This window comes from Triturus cristatus, chromosome 12, assembly GCF_964204655.1.
Source record: "Triturus cristatus chromosome 12, aTriCri1.1, whole genome shotgun sequence".
NCBI lineage: Eukaryota > Metazoa > Chordata > Amphibia > Caudata > Salamandridae > Triturus > Triturus cristatus.
In genome coordinates this window covers 489,819,053-489,835,968 of record NC_140595.1, presented here as the reverse complement: position 1 = coordinate 489,835,968, position 16,916 = coordinate 489,819,053, and the positions used below count along the sequence as shown (strand labels likewise).

At 46.9% G+C, this 16,916-nt stretch overlaps 1 protein-coding gene across 3 annotated transcripts in view; it reads right to left on the bottom strand.

The window, feature by feature from the left end:
* Window positions 1-16,916, bottom strand: part of LSM14A (LSM14A mRNA processing body assembly factor) — a 258,431-nt gene that overhangs the window by 77,892 nt on the left and 163,623 nt on the right. The gene's annotated exons all lie outside the window — the stretch shown is intronic.

Sequence of the window (16,916 nt, the reverse complement as noted above, 5' to 3'; positions counted from 1 at the left end):
GACATGACATTAATAAAAATGTGCCTGCCAGATGTTAGGTAGTGTTAAAGCAGCAGTAAGAGCTTAATGCAACATGTATGCCACGCTTCAGTATGTCGAGCTCACCATTATGCATCAGGATATCGCATATGTTTCTTATAGAGCGGCAGAGCATGTGAATCAAAAAGATTTCATGTTACAAAAGAAATCGTTCCTTACCGGTTATTGAAATGGTCCTTCAGGGAAATCTTCATTGAAATCATAAATGCTAAACTGTTAAGAGTTCCTGCCTGATGCTACTCGATTAGCCAATTGACAAGGCAGTGGATGAAGCGAGTGCCGCCTCTTCATGGAAGGGTGGCTAACATTGCTAGGCCTTTCTTTTTTTTTTACAACACTTTTTATTGATCAAGTAGGCAAGGGCTGCAGGCCCCTGACAAACCAGGGGAAACGGCCACATAGTAAATAGCAACAACACTTGACATTTTGTCGTATAGAGGAACAATGGAGAGCTATTCATACGGCATCTATTAAGAAACCCCCCCCCCTCCCTTCCCAAAGCCCAACCTCCTCCCCCCGACCGCACCACCGCCAGACACCACCAGAACCATCGCTATACACTTAGTATACAGTACCATGCATGGCATTCAAGTAGGCCCCAAATCCCCATCCGCAGGGACCGGTGCAAGGAAAATGCCCCTATAATCAGCCCACCGCTTCCAAATCTTGAAGTGTTTCCGAGGGCACCCACGCGCCCCAAAGATAGGTAACTCCAGACCCATATTGAAATCCAGACCCCGTTTCCAAATATTGAGAGAGGGAGCCACCGGGGCCTTCCACGCACGAGCTAGATCCCGCTTGGCTGTCGTTAGGCCCAGAAGCAGCAAGTGGCGCTTATAAATATTGCCCCCAATATCAGCCAGAACATGGAGCAACGCCAATCGGGGGTCTACAGGGAGATCCCAGCCCAACACTTCGGATAAGCACCCCAACTGTCTCCCCCAAAATCGATACACTGCAGGGCAGTGCCAGACCGTGTGCACCAAAGACCCCACCTCTCGTCCACACCTAAGGCAGTCCGGGGAGGCAATAAGACCCGCCCGCCACAGCCGCTGTCGCGTGTAATAGGTCCTGTGCAAATACCGAAATTGGACGAGACGCAGGCGGATCGCTATACAAGCCTCACGGGGGGAGGCCAGCGCCTCCCTCCAGTCCGTCTCGTCCAATGGCCCGACATCCGTCTCCCACCGTTCCCGCAGACCCTGCAGGGATGGGGCCCCATGAATCACCAAGGACCGATCTATTTTAGAAACTTTCTTCTCCTGGAGATCCCCCATAAACACCTGAGCCTCAAGGGGACTGTATTCAGGAATCGATTGGAGACCCTCCAGTCTAGAGGAGAGGGCGTGGCGCAGATGGAGGTATTTAAAAAACTGCGTCCGTGGCATTTGATACTCAAGCTGTAAGACCTCAAAGGATTTCATCACACAGCCCTGGACCACCGATCCCAACGTAGAGACACCAATTCTGTCCCAGTCCCTGAATCCAGAGAGGGTTGCCAACTGAGGGAGGAGCCCGTTCTGCCACAACGGGGTCTCCCGGGTAAGCCTACCCCACCAGCCAATATGACGCAGAGCCCGGCTCCACACCCGAAACACCACTTGAGTGCCACCCGCAACGCAGTCGTGTAGAGTAGGGTATGCACTGTATGTGGGTCCATGAGGCTCCTCTCCACCGCATATGCCGGGTCCCCCCTATCTCCATACCACCATTCGTTGAGGACCAATAGATGGGAGGCGTAATAATAGGATAAAATATCGGAGGTAGCCAGTCCCCCATCGTACACGGACAAGAAGCAAACCCTTAGCGACACCCTGGCCAAGCCCCCTTCCCACAGAAAGTGACTCAGCACCGCATTGACCTTCCGAAACCAACTGAGAGGAATCTCATAGGGGTGGTTTTGGAGCTGGTAGAGAAGTCGAGGTAGTGCCACAATCTTAAAGATGGCAGAACGGCCACAAATGGTGAGAGGCATATGCGCCTAGAGGCTAGGCCTTTCTTGAACACCTTTCAACACCCTTAAAGCCATGGCGGCTTGGAAAGAGGATACATTTAACAGGTAGTGATACCCACTTATCACAAAGTGAAGATACCAGTGGTGGACAAGGTGGATATTTTTATGGAAGCAGATGGCTGGAGGTCGAGAGCAGTCATGTAGTCAAATTGTTTGAGCAGAAGCCGGACATCCTGCAGGCTTGTCATATGGAAGTGCTCCAGCAGGATGCATTTGTTGAGGGGCCCGAGGTTTAGGATGTTTAGGAGCAGTCCTTTTTGAGAATGAGGAAGAAAAGAGCGTACGCTCATTTCCCTTGCTGGTGCGGAGGCACTCTGTATTGCCCCTTTTAGCACCAGTACCTCTTCACAAGGAGCCGTAAAAGGTCTTGGCTGAGGACGCGTTTGCAAGGTAGAATGTTGGGAGAAGCTCTAGGCAGTAGCATTGATGGCCAATTTATTTTTCTCCCAGGAGTCCCCATATGGGTAAGAATTCAGATAAAGACCGATACTAAAATAGCATACAATGATACATCAGTAATACATAACTATTCAAGCCTTTTTTCCTCTGTTAGACCTGTCAGCCCTTTGGCAGTTTCCTCCTCATTTTTATTATTTTTTTATTTTTTTTTGTCCCTTTCCCCCCTCCTCATTTTTTCTGTCTACTTAACTATTGGGTGCTGATGTAGAGGTTCTGGGTGTCTTTTCCACATCACCTGAGGGAAAGACGCAAGGTGCTCCTCTGAGGAAAATAGATGAGGAAGGTGAGAGGCACAAAATGGTGGCTCCAACTGTCACCTCAGCACCTGGGCCATTACTGCCATGAGAGGTTCCGGAACCTTCTGGGCCCCTCTGGCAAGTGAGGCCCAAGGTGATAAATAGAGGTGGCAGGAGGGCAGCCATTTTAGGGGAGAGTGAGGCGGCAGGCTAGTCAGGAGTAAGGCACGTGAGTGGGGAGGTGGCTGCGCTGGACAAGGAGTGGACAGATCTCAGGATTTGCCAGGGTATCTTCGGCAGTGACACCACCCTCAACCACCTGACCGGTCCCTGAACGCAGCCGGGACTTGGAGATCCCTGTAGCAGAGAAGGTCTCAAGGTAGTTTGAACCCCTGATTCAATGGACGAGGGAGTGAATTAACGCCTGGGGCCGCCTACTCCCCGAATCCATTGTTGCCTGGGATTGCAGGACTGGCCGGTTGTGGCCAAACCCCCTTTTGACCGATAGAAGAGGTGATCGTGCCCAAGCCCCAGAGTCTATCTGGTCTCCGTCACTGTCCCCGTGTGGGATCCAGCACCCGTTAACTTCCGCCCTTTGACCCTGGTCGTGGAAGGGTGGAACGCAGCCCGTAGCAAGAAGACTGGGCCATAAGAACAATAGTTACTTACCTGTAATCTGTGGTTCTCCAGTATTGGTGTCTTTCATAGATTCACATGCCTGAATCATTCCCCGTCGGAGTGGGAGTCCCACGGTACATAAAAAAAGCAATAATTATGCATATACCAACGAAAAACCTTGGTAACCTGAACCAGGAAGTAAAGTAGCCTAAGCTACAAGGGAAAAAACTTCCACAGCTATGACTATCACTGTCATTATATACAGTCCAAACTGCAGCCAATCAGGCGACAGCACCCACCAGAATGTTCTCCTCAGAGGCTCAGGCTGTCAGATTTTCTCGCACAGGAGTGAAGTAATATACCATAGCCTAAAAAGCCTCTGAGGGGAGGTGGGCGGGTTGCATGTGAATCTATGAAAGACACCAATACTGGAGAACCACAGATTACAGGTAAGTAACTATTGTTCTTCTCCAGTATTTGGGGTGTCTTTCATAGATTCACATGCCTGAATCAGAGTAGATAGCAGTACATAACCTTTTGCTCATAAGACGCCACCTTTATATATATATATATATATTTTTATATATATATACCATATACATTAAGAAACAGTATAACCATACAGAAATACACATGTGTTTCAATTTACGCAAAACAATTTCACATCACAAAAAAGCGTCTTATAAAAGCATAGCGGAGGAGGGAGAACAGAGGCTCACCTTATTTGAAAAGATTACGTAGAACAGCTTATCCCACTGAACCATCCGCATCACTTGCAGCTTCCAAACAGTAGTGTCTGGTAAACGTATGGCAGCTGGACCATGTTGCCGCTTTACAGATCTGGTGAAGAGGCACACCGGCGAAAAGAGCTGTAGATGACGAGATTGCTCTCGTAGAGTGTGCTCTTGGGGTCGCTTGTAGTGGTCTTCCAGCTTGATCATGGCATAAACAAATTGCAGCTGAGATCCAACGAGCTATGGTTGGCTTTGATACTGAATGGCCTTGACGTGGTCTGCCATAAGCTACCAAGAGCTGGTCCGATTTGCGCAGCGGTGCTGTACGTTGTAAGTAAAACTTCAGACATCTCTTGATGTCTAGGGAATGCAAGGCCCTTTCTGCAGCTGTTTGCGGATTTGGAAAGAAAGTTTTCAAAACTATGGGTTCATTAAGATGGAAATCCGTCGGGACCTTTGGCATAAACTTTGGATTAGTGCGCAGCACCACCGAATCAGATGTGAATTGCAGAAAGGGTGGATGAATAGTGAACGCTTGAAGGTCACTAACCCTTCTTGTAGAAGTTAGAGCCAATAATAATGAAACCTTCCAAGAAAGGAACTTTAGATCCGCCTTGTGGATGGGCTCGAAAGGATGCCTCATTAGTTGTGAAAGCACTATATTAAGGTGCCAAGAAGGAGGCGGACGCCGAATAGGCGGAAACATCCTAAATAGCCCCTTAAAAAATTGTTGGATGACTCTGTTGGAATAGAGAGAGTTAGTACCATCCTGTCGGAATCTTGAAATTGCAGCCAAGAACACCTTCAAAGTAGAGTGGGAAAGACCAGACCTCGCCAATTGTAGAAAGAAAGGCAGAAGTTGTTCCGGCTTTGCGTGGATCGGATGGAGATTAACGGATTGACACCACATGCAAAACCTCTTCCACTTTAGTTTGTAGGTCTTAACAGTTGCTGGTGCTTGAGCATTGGCCAAAACCTCTTGGCAGTCTGGAGGGATATCTAGGTGTGCAAATTCAAGCTGTTGAGGAGCCATGCCGCTAATCTCAGCGATGCTGGGTCCGGATGACAAATTTGACCGTTCTGAAGGGTCAGAAGATGTGGAATTGGTCGAAATTGTATGGGCTCGGCCTCCGAGAGGAGGAGAAGTTCTGTGAACCAGTACTGGCGGGGCCACCTGGGAGCAATTAAGATCATGCGGCAAGGCTGTTTGATCTTGCACAGAACTCTTGGAACCAACGGGATCGGTGGAAAGGCGTAAGCATATATTTGCGACCAATTCATCGAAAAGGCATTCCCCCTTGTGGGGAGCCCAGCTTGCGAAGAATGGGCATTTGCGGTTCAGGCTGGTCGCAAAGAGGTCTATATCGGGATGCCCCCATTCGTGAAACACTTCGTCTAGGAATGGTTGGTGTAACTCCCATTCGTGATTCGACGTTGTGGTCCTGCTGAGGGAATCCGCCAGAACATTCGTGATTCCCGGGACGTGAATGGCTTTGAGGTTGATCTTGTGGCGGATCGCCCAATCCCAAATCTCTTGCGCTTGCTGGGATAGGAGGGCTGACCTCGTCCCGCCTTGTTTGTTCACGTAATGCATACTTGTAGTGTTGTCTGTTCTTACAAGTATGCATGCTCCTCGGATGATGGTCTGGAAGGATTTTAGAGCCAGGAATATGGCTCGCAGTTCTAGCAGGTTGATATGCCACTTTCTTTGTTCTAGAGTCCACCTGCCATTGATAGTCATTCCTTGAAGGTGCGCTCCCCAACCCTCGAGGGATGAGTCTGTGGTGACTGTGAACTCCGGCATTTCGACCAGAAATGGGCAACCCTCTTTCAAGTGGTCCATCTGACTCCACCATTGAAAGGTCTCTCGCATTCGTGGGGTGATGTGAATGAGATCCTCGAATGACCCTGTGATCTGAAGCCATTGCAGATTGAGTTCCTCCTGCAACGGTCTCATTCTGTACCGACAGTTGGGAATGAGATGAATGCAAGACGAAATCATCCCTAGGAAGGATTTGTATACACTGACTGAAACGCACTCTTGATTTTAGAGAGCGCGCAAGATTGCATATTTTGGTTTGCCTTTCTTTTGATACGAAGGCTTTGACCAGATCCGTGTTCAACGTCGCTCCTAGAAACGTTCTTCTTTGCGAAGGAATTAGATGTGATTTCTCCAGATTTGTTGATAGACCCAGGGATTGGAAGAGTAAAAGGCATTTCTGAACATGCTCGGATGCTACTTTGGCGGAACTCGCCTTGATAAGACAGTCGTCCAGGTACGGGAATATCTGAACTCCCTGCAGACGGAGATGCGCAGTCACTGGCGCTATGACCTTTGTGAAGACTCTGGGTGCAGAACGGAGTCCAAATGGGAGGACTTTGAATTGGAAATCCCTGCCAGCCACTCTGAACCGTAGATATTTTCTGTGCCTTGGTAGGATTGGTACGTGAAAATAGGCGTCCTGCAGGTCGAGGGTGGCCATGTAATCTCCCATCGAAAGCAACTGCAGAATTTCTTGGAGCGTCAACATCCGGAACGACATTTTCTTTAGGAATTGGTTGAGGGCGCGAAGGTCGAGAATTGGACGCCACTCTCCTGATTTTTTCCGGATGAGGAAAAATCTTGAGTAAAAGCCCGTTCTCTTTTGTAAGAGAGGGACTTTTTCTATTGCTCCTTTTTGAATCATCAAATTTATTTGGGAAAAAAGCTCCTTGAGATGAGCAGGGGGTGGACCTTTGGGAGAAGAATTTGGCGGAATTTTTGTGAATTCCAGAGCATGTCCTCTGGATATTCTATCTAATACCCACTTGTCTGAGGTAATCTTGGACCAATTTGAATAAAAGTGGGATATTTGACCTCCGATTCTTGTACGTGGGAACGGTAGAGATGGTGGCAGGTGGCTGAATTCATTGCTTCTTACCGGACTCTCGTCCGCGAAAGGACTGCTTCTTACGAGACTGCGAATATTGTTGATTTCGCTGTCCGTAATACTGCTGGCGATAATTCTGAGATCTTTGATTATACTGAGAGGTTTGAAAGGAACGCTGCTGGTTATTACCTCCCCTGCTAGAGAAGGATCCACGTCCTCTGGCTCCGCGGAAGGTAGATTTTCGGAATTGCAAACTACCCAGGGACCTTGCCGTCTCCGTATCCTTCTTTATTGCCTGTAGCGCTTCATCTACATGTGCACCGAACAAGGATTCGCCATCAAATGGCATGTCTATAATTTTAGACTGCACCTACTGGCGAAACGATGTGGACTTCAGCCAGCCCTGCCTTCTCAGCACTGCGGCTCCTGCCAGCTGCCTGAAACCAGTTGATGCCACATCCACTGCTGCGTCGATGATTTCTGCAGACGCATACTCTCCTTCCTGCAGGATCTTTATAGCCTCGGATTTTGAAGGCTCCGGTAACATGTCGAGGAAAGGAGAGATGTCGGACCACATCTGGCGGTCGTATCTCCCTAAAATCGCCAGGGAGTTTGCAGCCCGAACTGTGGTTGCTGCCATCGTGGACACCTTCTTTCCTATTGCGTCTAATCTTCAACCATCTCTATCAGGTGGAGCCGATATGGGCGTTGATGGATTTCTAGCCCGTCTCTGAGCCGCTTGCGCTATAACAGAGTCCGCCTTAGGTTGACCAATTAGGCATGCTGGTGAATTGCTTGGGGCTCTATATTTCTTGTCCAGCCTTGGTAACACTGCTGGAAGAGAATTAGGGGTAGCCATCAGTCTCCATCCCTCCTTCCAAATAAAATCAATGATTGGGATTGCCCGAACCTGCTTCCTTGGTTGGTCCTTAAAGTCATACAGGAAGCAGTCATCCTCCTTTGTTTCCATGGGGATCAGGAATCTCTTGGTCGCTCTTTCCATAAGTGAATGGAAATTCCCAATGTCCACCGGGGGAGAGTCCACCGGAGCTGGAGCACTTGGAGAAGGAGTTTGTACTTGGTAATTATCCCACTCCGACATGATAGATTGATCATCTACCTCTCCTTCCTCCCTTTCATCGTCTGAAACCTGTAATTGCCGAGATGGCAAAGGAGAAGGTGGTCTTGGTGACTGGAGCGACAACAACTGTACTCGTGGTCTGGGCGTAGCCGGAAGAGATTCCGCCGTTTCCGAAGGAGGAAAACGTCTATAGTAATCTTGCAACATATACTGCAGATTATCAAATAGTTCCAACGGCATTTGACCAGACGGCACTGGTGCAGGTGGTGTTGGCTGTGGTTCCATATTAGGATGTTCGTATTGTTCACCCTCATCATCCTCATCTTGATATTTGATGAGAAGCTCCGATGGACTCCTTGCAGTCCGAAATCTCTCATCTTCTTCGGAGTCGTTATCCTCCGATTGTAAAAGTTGCGCCGGTAATTTTAGAGGCGATATAGCCTCTAAAGACTATCCTCTACGCTGTAGAAGCGTAGATGCTGGTGACCTTTGATCAGACACGACAGACGACGGAGTCGCAGTCCATACCTGCATATCCATGCAGGTAGATAGTGAAGGTGGTAACACTCGTGTCGACGGAACCAATCCTGACGTTACAGCAATTTGATGACGAGGCGGCATCCGTCGACGATGGGACAATCTTCGCCGACGACGGTGCCGACGACGAGGCAACCTTCGTCGACGATGGTGCCGTCGACGAGGTCGTCTTCGTCGACGAGGGCGTCGACGCGTCCATCTTCGTCGACGAGGTATTCTTCGTCGACAATGCAACTGTCGACGGTGCCACAATCTTTGTCGGCGGAGTAGACGTCGACGAAGTAGTCGGTGGAGCCAGCTTCTTGATTCTTACCGTCGACGGAACGGAGACGAGAGATGACACTTCCCTCGTCGACGAGATGGGTTTTACACTCACCGAAACCAGCGTCGACGGAGCGGATGACATTATCATTGTAGGTCTCGGCGACGAGAATGTAATCGTAGACGTTGAAATCGCGTCGACTATAATAACTGTCGACGCCACTGCCGTCGACGGCGCCGTCGACGACGGCAATCTCACCTGAGGTGATTTCTTGTCAGGAAAACTCTTAGCTGGCTGAGTTTTTCCTGTTTTCCCAGGGGGCGTAGAGGGCTTGGATCCTGAAGGTGGAGATGTCTTCTTAGATGAAGACGAAGACTGCCCCGAGCCCTTAACAGACTGGGCTCTCCTCGACACCTTTGCCCCAGTAGAAGAAGATTCTTCCTCAGCCACCCTTTTTCTGGACGAGATAGAGGATCCAGAGGCAGTTTCTATCTCTGATAAAGGAGCATCTTTATCCTTAAGCTTCTGTAGCCACAGAAGAAGGCGTCCCTCTATCTCTTAAGGTCTTCTGAGAGAAGGTACGGCAAATCTTGCACTCCTTCACCTCATGATCAGGATAGAGGCAATAGATGCATTTTTTGTGAGGGTCTTCAGAAAAAAGCCTAAGCTTTCCGCAGGACTCAAGATCTGAAGAGTGATTTCTTTGTAGTTGACATCCTAGAAGTTGTAGAAACAGCAGAAACTTGAACTGAGCAGAGCTCAGGGAGACTCCCTTCACACGACGTGCGGTAGAAAATCTGACAGCCTGAGCCTCTGAGGAGAACATTCTGGTGGGTGCTGTCGCCTGATTGGCTGCAGTTTGGACTGTATATAATGACAGTGATAGTCATAGCTGTGGAAGTTTTTTCCCTTGTAGCTTAGGCTACTTTACTTCCTGGTTCAGGTTACCAAGGTTTTTCGTTGGTATATGCATAATTATTGCTTTTTTTTATGTACCGTGGGACTCCCACTCCGACGACGGGGAATGATTCAGGCATGTGAATCTATGAAAGACACCCCAAATACTGGAGAATGTCTAACTCTCCCGGAGCCTTCCTGGTCGCGTAAGTGCGGCGCCAGACTCTTTCCCTCCCCCTTTACTTCCCCGAAAAATATTTGTGTCCAGTCCCTACCTGAAGCGGACCCCATCGCCATGGTCGAGTGGCTGGTGGTCCCCTGATTGGACTTGCGGCGCCAGTGAGCTGAAGAGGTGAGGGGCCGGGAGTCTGCGACTCCGTTGGAGCTCCGGCGAGAGTTACTTCAGGAAGCAGGCAGGAAGGGGAGGAGGCAGGCCTAGCCTGGAGGCCGCTGTCCTCTGATCACGTGAAGCGGGGCCGAAGCGCCGCCCTTCGCCGTTGGGAATGAGGAAATCAGCGTGTTACATCGCTTGAGGGGGAGTTCGAGAGACAACCCGGGCCCGACTTAAGTCACTGCATCTGACTGTCAGGAGGCCGTAGCGGACGGGGGCCTTGTACCAACAGTTGCGGGGGAGAGGACTCAACGCTAACGACCAGACCCGTCTCTCACGGAGTGAGAGGACAGCAGCTCCAGTGCCGGCAGGACATTTGGGTGCGGAGGATAGCAAGACTGTACCGTAAGCCGGGCCTGGTGGAGGAGGGAGGGGAGAGGGAGATTTCTGTCACAGCTAAGTTCAGGGTGCGTGATAATCAAACCTGTTGTTTTTGTCCTCCTGGAAGCCGGGACCCCTGGGAGGCAGGCGCAGAACTAGGCTAAGGCCTATGCCATCATAGTGATATGAGGTGAACTGTGTGAAGGGTTTAATAACCTCCAGCTGCCAGGACTGATACAATGGCTACAAGGGAAAGCAATGGTGAATGATGATTAATTAAGCTGCTGTGGGACAACCTGGAGAGTTCAGTTGCTGTGCATAGGCCCCAGGGAAGTAGTAGTGGGGTGCCAAGTTGGAAATAACATACCCTGTGGAGTGGTCAAGTCATACTAAGAAAGGCCAGACTGAAATGTGACAGGGGGTTAAGCCTTTGTTGTTGAAAACACAGTTTGAAAAGTGTATTGTGTACTGCAAGACCTAGTGTGCCTCAACATATAGGGGAATCTTAAATTTGAAAAATGTACTGAAATGTTAATAGGAAATTGCTTATCTGAGCCTAACAAAGAAGAGAGGTGTTAAAGTCTTTTTAATAAAGTTTTACATTTAATCAGTGTAGTCCTTTTTGGGTGAGGCTGCGCCAGATTGCAAGCTGGGTAGGATGCAAGCATGAGAAGCCAGAGGGAGGTGTGAGCCTGTTGACCTGAGCCAAGCTACCCCTAGGACGTTGAGTCTAACATCCTCTTTCATCCATCTCTGATCATAACAATCGGGACATTCAACATGTCCTATTGAGCTAGTTACCTCATATGTATACAGAAAAACCTTTACAATATTTAATGAACTTTTCCTTGTGTGACTACAGAGGTAATCGTCCCTCCCCAGTCCAGAAGGCAGGTATCCCCTCAGTTAGGATTAAGATACAAGAAGCTACTAATGCAATGTGCATTTTTGGATGTCTCTTACATGTGTTTGTCTGTCTTGTGTTTTGCCGTGCAATATCATGAGTGACCCACCTCACCATGAGATCTTACGTCTACAACTAAAGTGTGGCAAGAATACCAATCTTGTGTTATAAAGACTCGGTTTTATGTTTAGGTGAATTAACAGAGCAGGTAGAAACCTTTCTGGTCTGAATTGTGCATGACTCTTAATGGTGACTGGGCTAGTTTAAGGACTCCACAGCCCTGAAGAATGCCCTTGATCTATATACGCGACTGAATTGGGCAGTAACATGTTGGCACCATTGCGCTCTCACTCCATCGATAGCCGTTTGAGATGCACCAGAAGCTACCATTAAAGGCCAAATCCTGGTTACCTCTAGGCACTTTTGATTAATCTGGATTCCTTCCTCTCTAGGAAGTTCTTTATCTAAGAACTCCCTCCAGTGGTCACGCTTAGAGGTTGAGTCCGCCCTGTTGGCATCATCCTACCAGGGTGGGGAGAGGTTCCCTATGATTAAGCATGCCATATAACATTGGTGAGGCTTTCTCTATCAAAAGATTGGTCTTCTACTACCCTCTTCCAAATTGGGACCCCTTCAAGCCTGAATAAGGAAACCAGTGATATATGGACATAAAGAAAAAATAATTTTACTGTCACCGCACCCCATTGTGTTTGGGGTAGCATGGTTAGACAACATTAGCAACCCCAATAGGCCAGTGCTTCCTAAACTTTAGAACCACACCCCAATTTTTAGAATGAAACTTTTGCAGCTCACCCAGCTTTAACGGACAAGGTGGGGCAATTTTTTCAATGCAATAACACCACGTTTGTAAACGTCACAACCCGGACCATGCCCTTCGATATGAGACTGGCCAAGATATTGATCTACCTATAAAAGTGGTATATGGTGAACTCCACTGGAGTCTGGAACACTTTTCAGAGTGGGGTGATGGCCTGTGGCATCCATTCACTAAAATCCCAAGGTTTCATAAAAACCTTGTTGTATATACCTGTGATTTTAGCAAATCTAAGAAATCACTTCAACAGCAGATCAGGGAAAAGGCCTCATATCCATATTTGTGTTAAAACAAGGCCTAGTGGAGAAACGTGTACTCAAAATATATATTTTGCAGTTTTATATATCACAAACACAGCCCAATGGCATTGCAGTGCTTTATACGAGTACCAGTTTCCATTAGACAATGTCAGATTGATTTTATTTTAAGCAGGAGAGATGAAATGATTTGTTCAGAATCAAAGGATGTTGAGCAAAAGCCAGGATTCAAACCTGGTTCCCCAGAGTCAGCATCTCTGGGGTTAGGCCACATCCATGTTATTCAATTTATAAGAGTCATACACAAGTGGTATGGTTGTGCATGATCACATATAGTGAGGACATTCTGTTGAAAAGGGTTTGTGAACCAGTAACAAATACTGGAAGGTTCACCGGAAGTCTTGCTAGGGAATACTTGCAAGGGTTTTATATTGTTCAGCACCTTTGCACTGGTGTACAAACAGGGCTAATAATTTTAAATATTTACAAATAGACCAGAATTTTTGTGATCAACCAAAATTGTCTCGAGACCCAGAGTTTGGAAAATACTGCAATAGGTGAGAACTATTGGCTTGGTCAATATTAGTTTGTTTTGCAGCATCCCGTCAACATGAGTGAGACAGGCGCTCCCTGTCAAACTGGATGTTGAAGAGATGCTGCTAGACTTTGGGTCTGAACCCATAAATGCCATGCCAGGCATGTCTTCTGAAGGGACCTGTAGACTGTCTGCTGATTGAGGCATGCAGCATACATTGGTGTTTGAGATGATTTTGCCCTCATACACACTCATTCCCCCTGTTTCTGTACTAGTCTGGGAAACATTTGGGATGTTACTGCATCTCCTTCCACAGAAACCTGTGGTAGAGAAGTCAGAGTAGGCTGCGAGCCAGTATGTAGCTACCCCTAATGCTACTCTTTAGTCCAAAGTCCTTATTTTGTTCTCCTTATCCAGAGAATGGATTTCACCTATGGTTAGTACAGAGGAACAAAATACTTACCTTCGATAACGATAGATCTGTAAGAGACGTAGATTAGTTATAGACGCGCCTTAACCACTTCTGCCCAGAGTGCTAAAGAAGATCAAAAGCGACCGGGCCCAAGTCATCCTTGTGGCTCCGGATACAGCACGAAGAGTCTGGTATCCCAAGCTGTTACACATGGCCATTGATCCTCCGATCAGACTGCCTCTTCGGGAGGATCTTCTGTCGCAGCAACAAGGGACGGTCCTCCACCTGAACCTGTCCAGTCTCCAACTCCTTGCGTGGAGATTAAGCGGTGACAGTTGACACCTCAGAGTAGGTTCACGTAATATAAAGAACGAGACGTGAAGAGGTGGTTTACTTACTGGCAGAAAGAAGGGAATGCACTGCGAAGATTTGTATATGCAAGTACGAGGACGTTTTGAATGAGGGACTGTTTAGTAACAGAAATAAGGAAATCTGGTATTGCGCTCAGATTCATAAGCGTTCTGGTGGGTGGGAAATGTCTGCTGAAGTACATTTTCTGATGGAGTGCTGTGTATAATAGAGGGAAAATGTGGTATAGGAACTTATATAAACTAGGCAGCGATAAAATTAGAATTGAACTGATGTAATTAGCCACATGTTACGCTGTTTTTTTAAACATTTGCAGTGAAATCCCTTATGAAGGGCAGATAAATTGCCCGAAATGCATTGGATTAAGGATGTTAAAATGTACTCGTCGTGTTGCGGGAAGAAAAGGCCTGTACGGGCAAACTGCAACATTTGAAAAATTGAGAATACATTGAACTGTGAATGTGATAGTCACCTCAGAACTACATTGTCTAAAGGATTGGATTTTGGCAATAAAAAATAAAAAAAAAAATGAAAAAATGAAGTAACCTTCTTTAAGGCATTCAGCTGTGCGTCTGAAAAGGAGTGCCAAGACATGACGCTCCACTCTTGTTCCAATTGCTTGATTAACATATAGAACTCAGTTAGAAGGGGCTAACCCAGGAAAAAAATATTAGAAGAACATAAGTGAAAGGGGTGCGGGCAGTTGTTGTACTTGCCTGACATCTAACATATGGAAAGATCTTTTAGCCAGGGAAGCCAGATTCCGAAAGAAAATCTGTAAGGAAAGTTTGGTTTACATAGCAATCTGATTACTTTAAATGAAATGTTGTAGACTTGTAAAGCGCACAGCTACCCCAGCAACGGGGTGTCCCGGCGCTGTAGACCGCTGGGGAACCCGTCCTGGCTATCCCTGTGAGATGGTCCCTTTCTGGGTATCTCCAAGGTGAAACCAGGCATCCCCAGCGTCTGTGGGGGGCCGTTGTAGAGATGAGGCAAGCTTAATGCCCAGAGTTGCCGAGTGTGTCCCTGGTTAGAGTAGGTACCGAGGCGAGAATTATCGAGTCAGTTTTGACCCTGGTCCACGACCCTGCCGCGTCTCTTTAGGGAGAAACACAGGATGCTTTTGCATGACCACTTTGTTCTTATGGAGCAATGTTTAAGATGTGTGGGAAAATGCCCCTTTTTGTTTTATTGAAATCACTTTACTAAATTTTACTGCTGGTTTTTGAGCTGTGCACACTGACCCTGCTGTACAGTGCAGAGTTTGTGCTATGACCAATAAAACATCGGCTATACACCTAATCGGCATATTTAACATACTGGCAAGTGCCTAGTATATGGTACAAAGTGAACACATAGTCCCACCAGAGTTACCATGCAAACCATGACTGCAGGCCTACTTCTGTAGCCTGTGTAATTTTGAAAGTACATAAATAACCGGTTGGAATAACCCCATTTGGTAGGCCTAAACTGCCTTTCTAAATATGGAAACGTCACCCCAAAGTAGGCCTTAATGCCTGATAAATAGAACAGGGGCCCAAAATCCAAATGGAACCAGGGGTATATAAATGAACATAAAACAATGGTTACAAGTGGAAAAATCCATTACATTTGCATTATTGTACAAACTATTAGAATAAATAATTGAAGAAAGAACTGGACCCATTTGTAGATTTATAAAGTTTTTCGTTTGCATTAACCGCTTCAAAAGGCTCTGTGCTCAAGTGATCACACAGTGGCATACAAAAAATAAGTTACGAAAAATACAGTGCAATACAAAAAGCAATGGAACAATAGAGGATACTGTACAGTTGATGGGTCCGTGAAATTCAGATACCAAAACAGTTAATAAATATACACAATACCACACTTGCTTATCACCCACTGTGTTATCAGTTGAGCACAGAGCACTTTATTAAAGCTTCTTTTGATGCGGATAATAAATATATCTCCAAACGGGACCAGTTCTCATTATCTTCAAAAACTTATTCCATTGATAATACAATAATAAAAATTGATGACAGTTTGAATGTCATGCAAATTACCTTCTAGAGGCTTCAGGCAGGTACAATATTTAGAATACATCCATCTTAACCAGTGAATTGTGCTTGTAATAATAGCTACAACGTTAATTTTTTGACCTTTTAAAATGGTTGTTTCCGAAGTGGAGATGACTTTATATGATTTTAATGTTCTATCCCAATGCTTTCCTATGGAACAGCTAATCATACTACAGTGAAAATAGCTTTTAGGCCCAGGTTTCACATTAAACCTTTACATGTTCTAATTTTAAATATCATGCACCCTGCCTTATTGGAAATTAAACAAATAACAAAACAAAGTTCAAGTGGAGCAATAGGAGCTAAATAGCCCTTTTGAGGAGGTGCGAACTTGCTCCCAGAGCAGAGACAAAAGCCTTGGGTGTAGGGAGATGTTCTGTTTCTCTAATGGGAAGACCATCTGGGAAGTGCCCAGGAAATTAACTTAAGAGGCCTAGCCTAACCCGTCACAGGCAGGTGTAGCTAACACTGGGCCTGCCCCCTCCTTTGTCCCTCTAGTCAGCCATGCACCAATCCCAGTGGGTGAGGTGTTCCCAGCAGAACCGGGTTTGAGTGACCACAGATGGTGGGGGGTGCTCATCTCCGTGACCACACCTCTAGATTGGGCACAGGAGCACTGCACACAGGAAGGAAGATTCTGCCATGTTGGATTTAGGTAGAGAGTGGCACAGAGGGAATACTTGCTGTAGGACACAGGAACTGCCACAAAAGTGGCTAGAGTTTGCACTGGGAACGTTTTTCCTGCTGGTTAGAAAGAGGGCAGCAGTTACCCCCACCCACAGGCATAAATGTGGCTCCCCTGGAAACCCTACTGCGAGAAAGTGGCTCTGTATATACTGTTCCCAAATAGTTAGTGTGTACAGAGTCCACAGCCCCCAGAGGTTTGACAGAGGCTAAAGTTAGATATAACCTTACTCCCTAAAGTGGTAACTTGGTCGAGCAGTAAGGCAGTATCAGAGGACAGTGTAAAGCATTTGTTGCACACACTCAGTCAGCAAATGGTCTAACACACTTAATAACGGACATCTAGGCCAATGGTTCATTTAAAAACTATATGTCTTTTGTTTTAGAACCAACAATAGGTA